Source organism: Rhinopithecus roxellana, chromosome 13 (genome assembly GCF_007565055.1).
Source record: "Rhinopithecus roxellana isolate Shanxi Qingling chromosome 13, ASM756505v1, whole genome shotgun sequence".
Lineage (NCBI taxonomy): Eukaryota > Metazoa > Chordata > Mammalia > Primates > Cercopithecidae > Rhinopithecus > Rhinopithecus roxellana.
In genome coordinates, this window is record NC_044561.1 from 13,955,478 (window position 1) to 13,966,731 (window position 11,254).

The 11,254-nt window shown below is 52.0% G+C and overlaps 1 long non-coding RNA gene across 1 annotated transcript; it reads right to left on the reverse strand.

The window, feature by feature from the left end:
• Window positions 1-3,655: 3,655 nt before the first annotated feature.
• Window positions 3,656-10,784, reverse strand: LOC115892777. Its single transcript, XR_004052687.1, has 3 exons — window positions 10,647-10,784; window positions 9,044-9,163; window positions 3,656-3,792 (listed from the first exon to the last, which is right to left on the reverse strand). It is a non-coding gene; the product is annotated as an uncharacterized LOC115892777 (long non-coding RNA).
• Window positions 10,785-11,254: the final 470 nt, after the last annotated feature.

Below are 11,254 nucleotides of genomic sequence, written 5' to 3' on the forward strand. Positions count from 1 at the left end.
GATCCTCTGCTGGAGGCTTTGGTCCTTACGATCCATGGGCCAGTCCCTGAGCCCCTCAGGCAGGGTCAGAGTGGCAAACTAAAGAACCAGATCTGACAGAGGATAAAGACAGAAGGAAGGAGAAACTGGGAATAGGGGTTGGTCATGGGGGCAGGACAGCCCAGAACAAAGGGCTGGGAAGGCAGAGAAAGTGGTGGGTGTAGAAGTGAAGGAGGGCAGGAGAGGGAGGCAAAACAGAAGCTGAAGGCAGACGGAGGACTTGATCAAAGGAGAGGCAAATAGGGCAATCACCTGCTTCCTGCGTCCCTCTCAGGACTTTAATGAGCCTGTGTGTGGGTAAGAGCTCCGCTTGGCTGACTTTCAAAGCCCATTAGCACATCTCAGTCTCACAACATCTTTGTGGGTCGGTTTTATTATTATCCTCCCACCAGCATGGCCCCGAGGAAGGAAGACGTCAGCAGCAGCTGGCCTGGGCTCGGATTCCATGCCCCACTCCTGGCTGGAGGAACCTGGCAGCTGTGTGGCCCCTGAGTCTCATCCTCCTTGCCTGTGAAATGGAGGGTGACAATCATGCTGTCTGGCAGGGATGTTACGAGAAGCAAACAAGAGTGTGGGAGAGAGTCTGGTACCCAGGTAGGGTTGCCCATCCTCTGTCCTCCCTTCTTCCTCACTGAGCTCGGGTGCAGCCAAATTGGCAGGAGGCTTTGGCGTGGCCCAGTGCCTGGACCTGCCCCCACAGACTCTGGTTCCATTGATGTGGAGTGGGGCCTGGATATCAGGACTTTTTAAAACTCCCCGGGAGATTCTCACGTGCAGCCAGAGTTGGGAGACTCTGATCTAAGTACGTACATGTGGGTAAGACAGGAACTCTACAAGAGACCCAAGGACCTAGTCCCATGGACGGTCTCTGGGGAGAGCAGCCAGTGGTCAGGGCCCGAAGTGGGCAGTGTGGGAAGGAGGACGATGTTTCTCTGGATACCCTTGGGCCTTGTGAATTTTGTTCCATCTGCATGTATGATCTATCCAAAGAGTAAATTTAAATGTTTATAATCAGAAGCAAATGGGGCCGGGTACAGTGGCTCATGCTTCTAATCCCAGCACTTTGGGAGGCCGAGGCGGAGGATCACTTGAGGTCAAGAGTTCGAGACAAGCCTGGCCAACATGGCAAAACCCCATCTCTACTAAAAAATATAAAAATTAGCCGAGCGTGGTGGCACATGCCTGTAGTCCCAGCTACTTGGGAGGCCGAGGCAAGAGAATCACTTGAATCCAGGAGGTAGAAGCTGCAGTGGGCCGAGATCTCACCATTGCACTCCAGCCTGGGTGAGACAGCGAGACTCCGTCTCAAAAAATAATAATAATAGTAATAAGCAAATGGGATGAAATTCAGCTCAACCCACTCCCAAGATTGGCAGGAAGTCCTTGATAGAAGCATTTTCAGGTCAGGCACGGTTGGTTCTTGCCTGTAATCCCAGCACTTTGGGAGGCCAAGGCGGGTGGATCTCTTGAGCCTAGGAGTTTGAGACGAGCCTGAGCAACATAGCAAAACCCCACCTCTACTAAAAATACAAAAATTAGCTGGGTGTGGTGGTGCATGCCTGTGGTCCCAGCTACATGGGAGGCTGAAGTGGGAGGATCACCTGAGCCCAGGAGGCCGAGGCTGCAGTGAGCTGTGATGTCACCACCCACTCTCACCTGAGTGACAGAGTGAGACCCTGTCTGAAAAAGAAAGAAAGAAAGGGCCGGGCGTGGTGGCTCAAGCCTGTAATCCCAGCACTTTGGGAGGCCGAGACGGGCGGATCACGAGGTCAGGAGATCGAGACCATCCTGGCTAACACCATGAAACCCCGTCTCTACTAAAAAATACAAAAAACTAGCCAGGCGAGGTGGCGGGCGCCTGTAGTCCCAGCTACTCAGGAGGCTCAGGCAGGAGAATGGCGTAAACCCGGGAGGCGGAGCTTGCAGTGAGCTGAGATCCGGCCACTGCACTCCAGCCCGGGCGACAGAGCAAGACTCCGTCTCAAAAAAAAAAAAGAAAGAAAGGAAGGAAGGAAGGAAGGAAGGAAGGAAGGAAGGAAGGAAGGAAGGAAGGAAGGAAGGAAGGAAGGAAGGAAGGAAGGAAGGAAGGAGAAAGAAAGAAAAGGAAAAGACAGACAGAGAGGGAAGCATTTTTTAGTTCCTTCCTCTTGGGTCCATGGGTCTTACAAGAACCCCAGGGTTCCCTGATCCCTGGGAAATGGAGGTGACACTGGCCTCAGCTGTTATGGGCTGAATTGTGTCCTGCAAAATTTCATCTGTTGAAGACCTAAGCCCCAGTACCTGAAAATAGGACTTTATGTGGGAAATGGGGTCTTTAAAGTGGTAATTAAAGTAAAACGAGGTCCTTAAGGTAGGCCCTAATCCCATAAACCTGGTGTCCTCCGAAGAGATTAGGACACAGACATACACAGAGGGACAACCAGGTGAGGACACAGGGACAAGACTAACATCTATAAGACAAAGCAGAGGCCTCAGAAGAAACCAACTTTGCCAACACCTTGATCTCAGACTCCTACACTCCAGAATTGTGAGACAAGAAATCCTGTTGTCTAAGCCACCGCATCCACCTGGGCTTTCAGACAACAGCGTCTTCAGAGCACCCACCCTGTGTGCCAACTTCTCCTTTTCAGCTCTTCAAAATACAAAGTCCAGGCTAATGCCCTTCCTTCCCCGAGCAGCTGTAAGGCTAGACACCATATAAGGACGTTTCTCAGTCTTCTTGTCTTTCCTTCCTCCTTCTTCCCATCCTCCCTTCCTTCCTTCCTAACCTTCTGCAGCCTCAGGACTCGCAGTTGCAACCAACCTCATTTTTGTTTTTGTTTTTGTTTTTTTTTTTTTGAGATAGAGTCTCACTCTGTTGCCCAGGCTGGAGTGCAGTGGTGCATTCTCAGCTTACCGCACCCTCCGCCTCCCAAGTTCAAGCGATTCTCCTGCCTCAGCCTCCCAGGTAGCTGGGACGACAGGTGCCTGCCACTACACCTGTCTAATTTTTGTATTTTTAGTAGAGACGGGGTTTCACCATGTTGGCCAGGCTGGTCTCGATCTCCTGACCTCAGGTGACCTTCCCACCTGAGCCTCCCACAATGCTGGGATTACAAGCATGAGCCACCATCTCCAGCAGGCTCATTAACTTTTTTTTTTTTTTTTTCCTGAGACAGAGTCATACTCTGTTGTCCAGACTGCAGTGCAGTGGCATCATCTCGGCTCACTGTAGCCTCTGCCTCCAGGGTGCAAGGGATTCTCCTGCCTCTGCCTCTCGAGTAGCTGGGACTACAGGCACGTGCCACCATGTCCAACCCTGTCACCCAGGCTGTAGTACAGTAGTGCAATCTCGGCTCACTGTAACCTCTGCCTCCCGAGTTCAAGTGATTCTTGTGCCTTGGCCTCCCAAGTAGCTAGGATTACACGTGTGCACCACCACACCCAGCTAATTTTTGTATTTAGAGTAGAAATGGAGTTTCACCATGTTGGCCAGGCTGATCTTGAACTCTTGACCTCAGGTGATCCACCCACCTCAGCCTCCCAAAATGCGCAACTCACCTCATTTTATTTTATTTCATTTTATATTTATTTCATTATTATTTTTTGAGACTGAGTCTCTCTGTCGCCCGGGCTGGAGTGCAGTGGCATGATCTCGGGAAGAAAGTAGCGGCTGAACGATCCGGCAACACAGGATGAGCAGAGCCCACTGGAGTTCCCTTAGAATGAGCAGGAGCAGAAAGCCCGGTGGCCAGAGATCTCAGGCAGAGCCCGCTGCAGGAACACAGAGATGAAAAGGAAGATAAACGCAGGACAGAACTCAGACCCGCAGTCAGACAGCACTCTGCCCAGGTCTGCGGCCCACCAGCTGCAGGAGCTTGGGCGCCTTCCTTAACCTCTCAGAGCCTCTTTGCTCATCCATAAAATGAGGATAAATTATTCCTCCCTCACAGGCGGTGCAGTGAGGATGAAATGAGAGAGGAGTTTGAGGCATGTGGCTCTGTGCACAGTTTTGTATGGAATACCTCACTTAACCTTCCTCTGAACCTCAGTTTCCCCATCTGTGAACTGGGGGTCGCAATAATCCCTCCTCAGATGGTGGGGGTTTGATTGGAGAAGCAACGTGCAAACCACTGAAACATTTAAGACCCCCAAAGCAGAGCACCGGCACTGGTATTCCCCGCCCACCGGTGGGCGTATCCCATGGGTTGTGGGACTCAGAAAGGAAATTCTCTCAGGGCCTGCAGGCTGAGGCTGAGTCTAGAAAAGCATGAGTGGCCTGGGGAAGGAACCCACTCCCTGCCCAGGGTGGCCAGTGCTCAGGTGCCTGAGCTCTGTCTGGGGAGCCTTTTGGTCTTCCCATCTCTTCTTTCTCTCCAGATGTTTGACCCTCAGGGACTCCTGTCTCCTACCCAGCCTGAGGTCCCAGATGGTGTGATGTGGAGTGTGGAGAGACGCTCAGCCTCAGGTGTGGTGCAGACCTGGGCATGGGGCTTTGCCCTGTCCCTTCCTGGTGGTGTGACCCCACTGGGACTCCCTCTCCTCTTCTGGGGGCTCCACTGAGTGAGGAAGGATACTCGTCTCTGTCTGCATGAGGCTGGGAGAGACTCCAAGGGGACCTTTCACTAAAAAGTCTGAGTACAACTGAATCCGATTTTCTGCACCCTGGGAGGCCGACAGTCAATGGGAACCCAGTGAGGGCCTGCTGACATAATGAACAAGGAAGTCCTTGGAAAACTGCAGTATGCATGCAAATGGGCCCCTGTGCCAGGCTCATTCACACGGATTTTTAAACTCCTGAAAATCGGGGCAGTCATCCTTGCTTAAAGTGAAGTAGACCCATGCATGGGGAAGATCCTTTCCCTTCCTGGGGGCTGGAGACAGCAACAGTGACAGGCACCCGTCAGGCTCCTGGAATGCTGCAAAATAATCTGAGCATCTTCTGTGGCCTGCCCCCGCCAGCACCTGCACCCCCATCTCTGCACCCCACCCACACTCAGTGACATGCTGGGCGGAAGAAGCAGAGTGGAGACGTCAACCTGCCTGAACATGCCAAGTGCCCACGTGAGCAGGGGGTGCTGTTATGCGGCAGGAAAAAGAACAGAGTGGCTGCTTCTGTCCAGAAGGGGTTCTCTTCCTCGCTACCTCTATTTCCAAAAAGACACTGAGGCTCAGAAACTGAAGCTTAGCAAGCCCCATGTACACAGCCTGGAAGCAGCAGAATGGCGATTCCAGCCTGAGTCACCACAATGTCCTGGCTTTGTCCCATGACAGCAGGAGGCCTCCAGGTCCTCCATTTGTCCCCTCCCTCTGTCCCCACCTCTCCCTAATCCCAGTCCTCTCATCTAAATGGCTTTCCTACCTCCAGGCTCCCTCCACTTAGCTCCAACCTGGACCCATCTGTGAAGGTGCTTTTTCCACAAAAAGCTTGTTTTGCGTTTCTGTCCTAACTTTGCTCAAGAACCTGCTATGACTCCCTATTACTTCTAAGAATAAAGCCTGAAATTCCTAGCCAGGCACAAAAGGCTTCCTGAGCATCTGGTTCCATCTAACCTATATAGTCCCATCTGTCCTTGCCCCCCTCACAGACTCTCCTCTCCAAGTGGGCTGATCTGTCAGCCCCTCCTCTAAGAAGCCTCCCCAGCTGCACAGGCCCACAATTGTTTCATTGGCTCCCCAAGAAGTCCATGTCCTAATCCCTGGAGCCTTTGGATATATTAGGTTACACAGCAAAGAGAAATTTGGGAAAGAGGGAAAGAGGGAATTCAGGTTGCTAATCAGCTGGCTTTATTTTTATTCCGCTTTATTTTATTTCAGACAGACTCTAGCTCTGTGGCCCAGGCTGGAGTGCAGTGGTGCAATCTTGGCTCACTGCAAGCTCCGCCTCCTGGGTGCACGCTACTCTCCTGCCTCAGCCTCCCCAGTAGCTGGGACTACAGGTGCCCGCCACCACACCCGGCTAATTTTTTTGTATTTCTAGTAGAGACGGGGTTTCACCATGTTGGCCAGGCTGGTCTTGATCTCTGACCTCGTGATCCACCCACCTCAGCCTCCCAAAGTGCTGAGATTACAGGCTTGAGCCACTGCACCCGGCCTCAGCTGGCTTTAAAATAGGGAGGGTATTCTGGATTCCCCTGGGCCCAGTGGAACCACAAGGGCTTTTAAAAGTGGAAGAGGGAGGCAGAGAGGTCAGAGTGATGTGATGTGAGAAGGATTTGACAGGCCATTGCTGGCTCTGAAGATGGCAGGCGGCCACAACTCAAGGAGCGCAGGCAGCTGGAAAGACAAGAAAATGGATTCTCAGCTGGGCACGGTGGCTCATGCCTAGAATCCCAGCACTTTGGGAGGCCAAGGTAGGAGGATCGTTTGAGCTCAGAAGTTTGAGACCAGCCTGGGCAACATAGTGAGACCCCATCTCTACAAAAAGTACAAAAATTAGCCTGGGGTGGTGGCACATGCCTGTGGGCCCAGCTACTTCAGAGGCTGAGGTGAGAGGATCACTTGAGTCTGGGAGGTCCAGCCTGCAGTGAGCTGTGTTGATGCCACTGCACTCCAGCCTGGGCAATGTAGTAGGACCCTGTCTCAAAAAAAATAAAATAGCCGGGAGCGGTGGCTCACGCCTGTAATCCCAGCACTTTGGGAGGCTGAGGCAGACAGATTACTTGAAGTCAGGAGTTCGAGACCAGCCTGACCAACATGATAAAACCCAGTCTCTACAAAAAATACAAAAATTCACCAGGTCTGGTGGTGCGTGCCTGTAAAACCAGTTACTCAGGAGGCTGAGGCAGGAGAATGGCTTGAACCCAGGAGGCAGAGGTTGCAGTGAGCCAAGACAGCGCCACTGTATTCCAGCCTGGATGACAGAGTGAGGCTCTGTCTCAAAATACAAAAAAAGAAAAAAGAAAAAAACATAAAAATAAAATAAAGAAAATGGATTCTCCTCAAGAGCTCCGGAGGCACCATACCCCTGTAGACACCTTGATTCTAGCCCAACTGTATCTGTGTGAGATTTCTCATCTACAGAATTGCAAAATAATAAATTCGTTTTGGGCCGGGCGCGGTGGCTCAAGCCTGTAATCCCAGCACTTTGGGAGGCCGAGACGGGCGGATCACGAGGTCAGGAGATGGAGACCATCCTGGCTAACACGGTGAAACCCTGTCTCTACTAAAAAAATACAAAAACTAGCCGGGCGAGGTGGCGGGCGCCTGTAGTCCCAGCTACTCGGGAGGCTGAGGCAGGAGAATGGCGTAAACCCGGAAGGCGGAGCTTGCAGTGAGCTGAGATCCGGCCACTGCACTCCAGTCCGGGCGACAGAGCGAGACTCCACCTCAAAAAAAAAAAAAAAAAAAAAAAAAAAAAAAAAAAAAAAAATTTGTTTTGTCTAAGCCATTAGGTGTAACTGTTGAAGCAGTGATAAGGAGCTAACACACCCACACAGAGGAAACCATACCAGCTGCCAAAATAAACTGGGGCCTGAGCCCTTTGATGAGCCACTTAAACTGTTAGCCTTGATTTCCTCATCTGTAAAAGCCAAACGGCAACGTGACCTCTCAGCCCTGTCGGGAAGGCTGAGGAATGCTGAGGTCAAGGTAAGCCCCATGGTTCTCATTGCTGCTGAGGTGGCGCAATCACTCTGAAGACAGATATTATTAATGACTTCCCACGTTCTCTCTTCTGCAGATTAAAAATCTCAATTCACACCTAGTGTCATTCCTTGTGTTTCTAATCACTTATGGGAAAGGCCTTGTTTTCATAAATAAGTTGCCAGCATCCCAGGGCTCAGACTGTCTTCATTAAGGACTTAAAAAAAATTATTCTTCTGGGTATATAGGTAGCTCATGTCTGTAGTCCCAGAACTTTGGGAGGCCAAGGTGGTGGATCACTTGAGCCCAGGAGTTTGAAACTAGCCTGGGCAACACGGTAAAATTGTCTCTACCAAAAAAATACATATATACACAAAAAAAATTAGCCAGGCATGGTGGTGCACACCTGTAGTCCCAATTACTCAGGAGACTGAGGTGGGAGGATCACTTGAACCCAGGAGGTCAAGGCTGCAGTGAGCCATGATTGCGCCACTGCACTCCAGCCTGGATGGCAGAGCAAGACCATCTCAAAAAAAAAAACATTCTTACTATTGATAATAATAGATTATTATTAAAAATCTATTATTATCAACTATGATTATTCTAGTAGTTCTCAACCAGGGCCAATTTTGTCTCCGGGAACATTTGTCAATGTCTGGAGACATGTTTGGTGGTCACAACTGAGGGACGCTAGTGGGTAGAGGCCAGTGGTGCTTCTCTTCATTTTGCACGCACAGGGAACAGTCTACAACAGCCCAAATGTCCTCAATGCAGAGGCCGAGAAGCCAGATGTTCACCACGTGCTAGGCTAGGTGGAGACATTTTGTATCCATGATCTCCAAACCCTACAACAACTCTGCAAGCCAGCATTGTCCTGCAGAAGGCCTGAGGCTCAGAGAGGTCAAGGAAGGTGTCCAAAATCACACAGTGGGGAAGAAGCTAAGCCAAGATTCCCTCACGGGACTCTGCTGTCTGTTCTCAAAGCCGGGCGGAGGGGGCGCCCTCCTGACTGTGTCCACCTTCTGCAGATTGTGGGGTACCATGTCTGTGTCATAAGAACCTCTTGCTGATGAAGACCTTGATACCCAGGCTTGTCCATGCCATCAGAGCCCCTGGAAAGGTCCTGCTATCCCCGCCTGCTCCATCCCAAGGAAAAGAGAGGGGAGGGGAGAAGGGAGGTGCTCGGCGGACGCTCTTTTCTTCAATGACATGTGTTTGTTTAATAGAGGGCGACGAAATTCCCCAGGACACCCTTGTGGTGTAAATATTTACCCATCAGGAGCTCCAGGAGGACCCTGTCCTGGAGACAAGGTGAAGCCTTGGAGAACGTGCAGGCTTGGAAGGGGAGCAGAGGGAGCCAGGAAGGTGGTGAAGGGAGAGGCACTGGGGAGAGGAGGAGGGAGGCAGAAGGAAGGGGAGAAACCCCTTCCCCAGCACCAACCTCACGCGTGCTGCCGTCTCTCTCTCATTCACTCTGTCAGTGTCTCCATCTCTGTCTGTCTTTTGTCTCTATCTCTGTCTCTGTCTCTGATGCTTTTGCTTGTCCTGACAGGAGGGAGAGCTGAGGAGGGAAGAGGAGAGGGGAATGGTGGCAGCCAGGTGGAGACTTGTCCCCCAGAGTCTCCAGACACCCCTTCCTAAGTATCTCTGTCTCTGCATCCGCCTCTGATTCTGCCTCTTTCCCAGGACCCACTCCCTCTCCCTCGTGCGCTCTCTCTCTCTCTCTCTCTCTCTACATATATATATATATATTTCTATTTCTCTCTGTCTTTTGTCTCTCTGTATTTGTCCCTCTTTGTCTCTGTCTCTCTCTGTCTCTGATTTACTGCGTCATTCTCTCCTTCTCTGTCTGCCTTTTGTCTCTATCTCTCTCCCTGTCTCTTTCTGTCTCTAATGCTCTGCCCTGTCTCTGTTTCTCTATATCTATCCCTCCATCTCTTTATCTCTCTGCCTCTATTTGTCTCTATCTCTGTCCCTCTCTGTCTCTTTCTGTCTCTGGTGCTCTACCCCATCTCTGTCTCTCTGTATCTGTCCCTCTGTCTCTGTCTTTGTCTCTCTGTCTCTCTCTGTCTCTGCGTTTCTCTCTGATTCACTCTGTCAGTGTCTCCTTCTCTGTCTTTTGTCTCCATCTCCCTCTCTGTCTCTGACGTGCTTGCTCAGCCCACTGTTGTCTCTGTCTCTCTATCTCTGTCCCTCCGTCTCTCTGCTGTCCTGTCTGGAAACACAGACTTGTGACATTAAACAGGTGACAGCACTCAGGTCCAGGCTCTGTGAGGCCCAGTGTCTGTGCCTGGACCCAAGGAGGCTGCGTGTCTGCAGGGAGCGCAGGCCCATGTCATGTCAGGATGGACAGGCAGGCTGAGGTCTTCGGGGAACAGAGAGGCAGAAGCCAGCACGCAGGAAGTGGCCAGTGAGAGCCCCTTCCCCAGAGAGCAAGAGGCCGTCACCCTCCCCCTGCCCCTGAGCTGCACAGATAGCATCTCAGCCCTCAGCTTCACACTGAGCAGCCCTCTCCACGCCTCCTAGCCTCAGTTTCCTCATCTGCAAAGCGGGGATAGCAGCACCTTCCTCTCAGAGTGGGTGAGGTGCTCCAGAGTGACATGAAGGAAGCCGCTGGTGAGACCCACATGCAAGGCAGACGGGACACACAGGGTCCTGTCCCTCTCTCTCAGGGCTGAACTCTACAGCACGTAAATATTTGCTGAACGAGGACAAATTCCGCAAGTGGCAGAACAAGCTTTAAAATGTTCTATTTGCACAAGAACTGGACACACTGGCACCACGACCCCAGAGGAGGAGTCAAGTTGATTATTGAACACACACACACACACACACAGAGCCAACCAGGAGCTGCAGAGTCGACGAAAAGCCAGGCTTCCAGTGCCCAGGGCTTCTTTCTCACTTTACAGCTAGTACAGAAAGCGAAGGGCTCTGCCCTGCCCTGCCCGCTGCCAGGCGTTTCCACGTGGTATTTCATGTAGCCCAAAGGTGACTATGATCCTTAGTGTCACTTTACCATGGAAGAACGCGAGGCGGCCACCCACCTGTTTATTCAACACACATCCACCAGGCACCCGCCCGGCTCCATGCTCTAGGCACAAAGTGGCCGACCAGGAAGCCAGAGTCCCTGTGGCGTGGAGCCTACGTCGTACTGTGGTCGGACAACAGAAATACCACACAGTTCCAGGGTGTGACATCTGCAATAAAGAGAGTGGGGAAAAGAGGTGTGGTCAAGGCCAGCGTGGGGGTGGGAAGGGGTGGAGTGATCCTGGCGGGGGGTTCCACAGGTGCAAAGGCCTGGGGGCTGGATGAAGCTGAGGGCTACTGGAGGGCCAGGGAGGAGGGCAGAGTCTTGGAGGCCTAGGTCAAGCGAAGCCCAAGCCCCCTGCAGGTAAAGGCAGGTACCATGTGTAACCCTACTCTGAGGCTCAGCCCTGCTCGTTTTCTGGGTGCCTGGTTTTTACACATGGATGAAGAGAGCAGGACAGGGAAGAGAAAAGGGCAGAAGCCAGGGGCTGAGACAGAACAGGGCAGGTGGGGGCCCAGGTGCATCTAAGCCCCTCCCACCCCATCACCCTGCAGGATCAGGCACCTGAAAGGGGATCTTGTCCCAGGGAGTCTCAGTCCCCTGTGGAAGCCAAAGGGCCTGGAT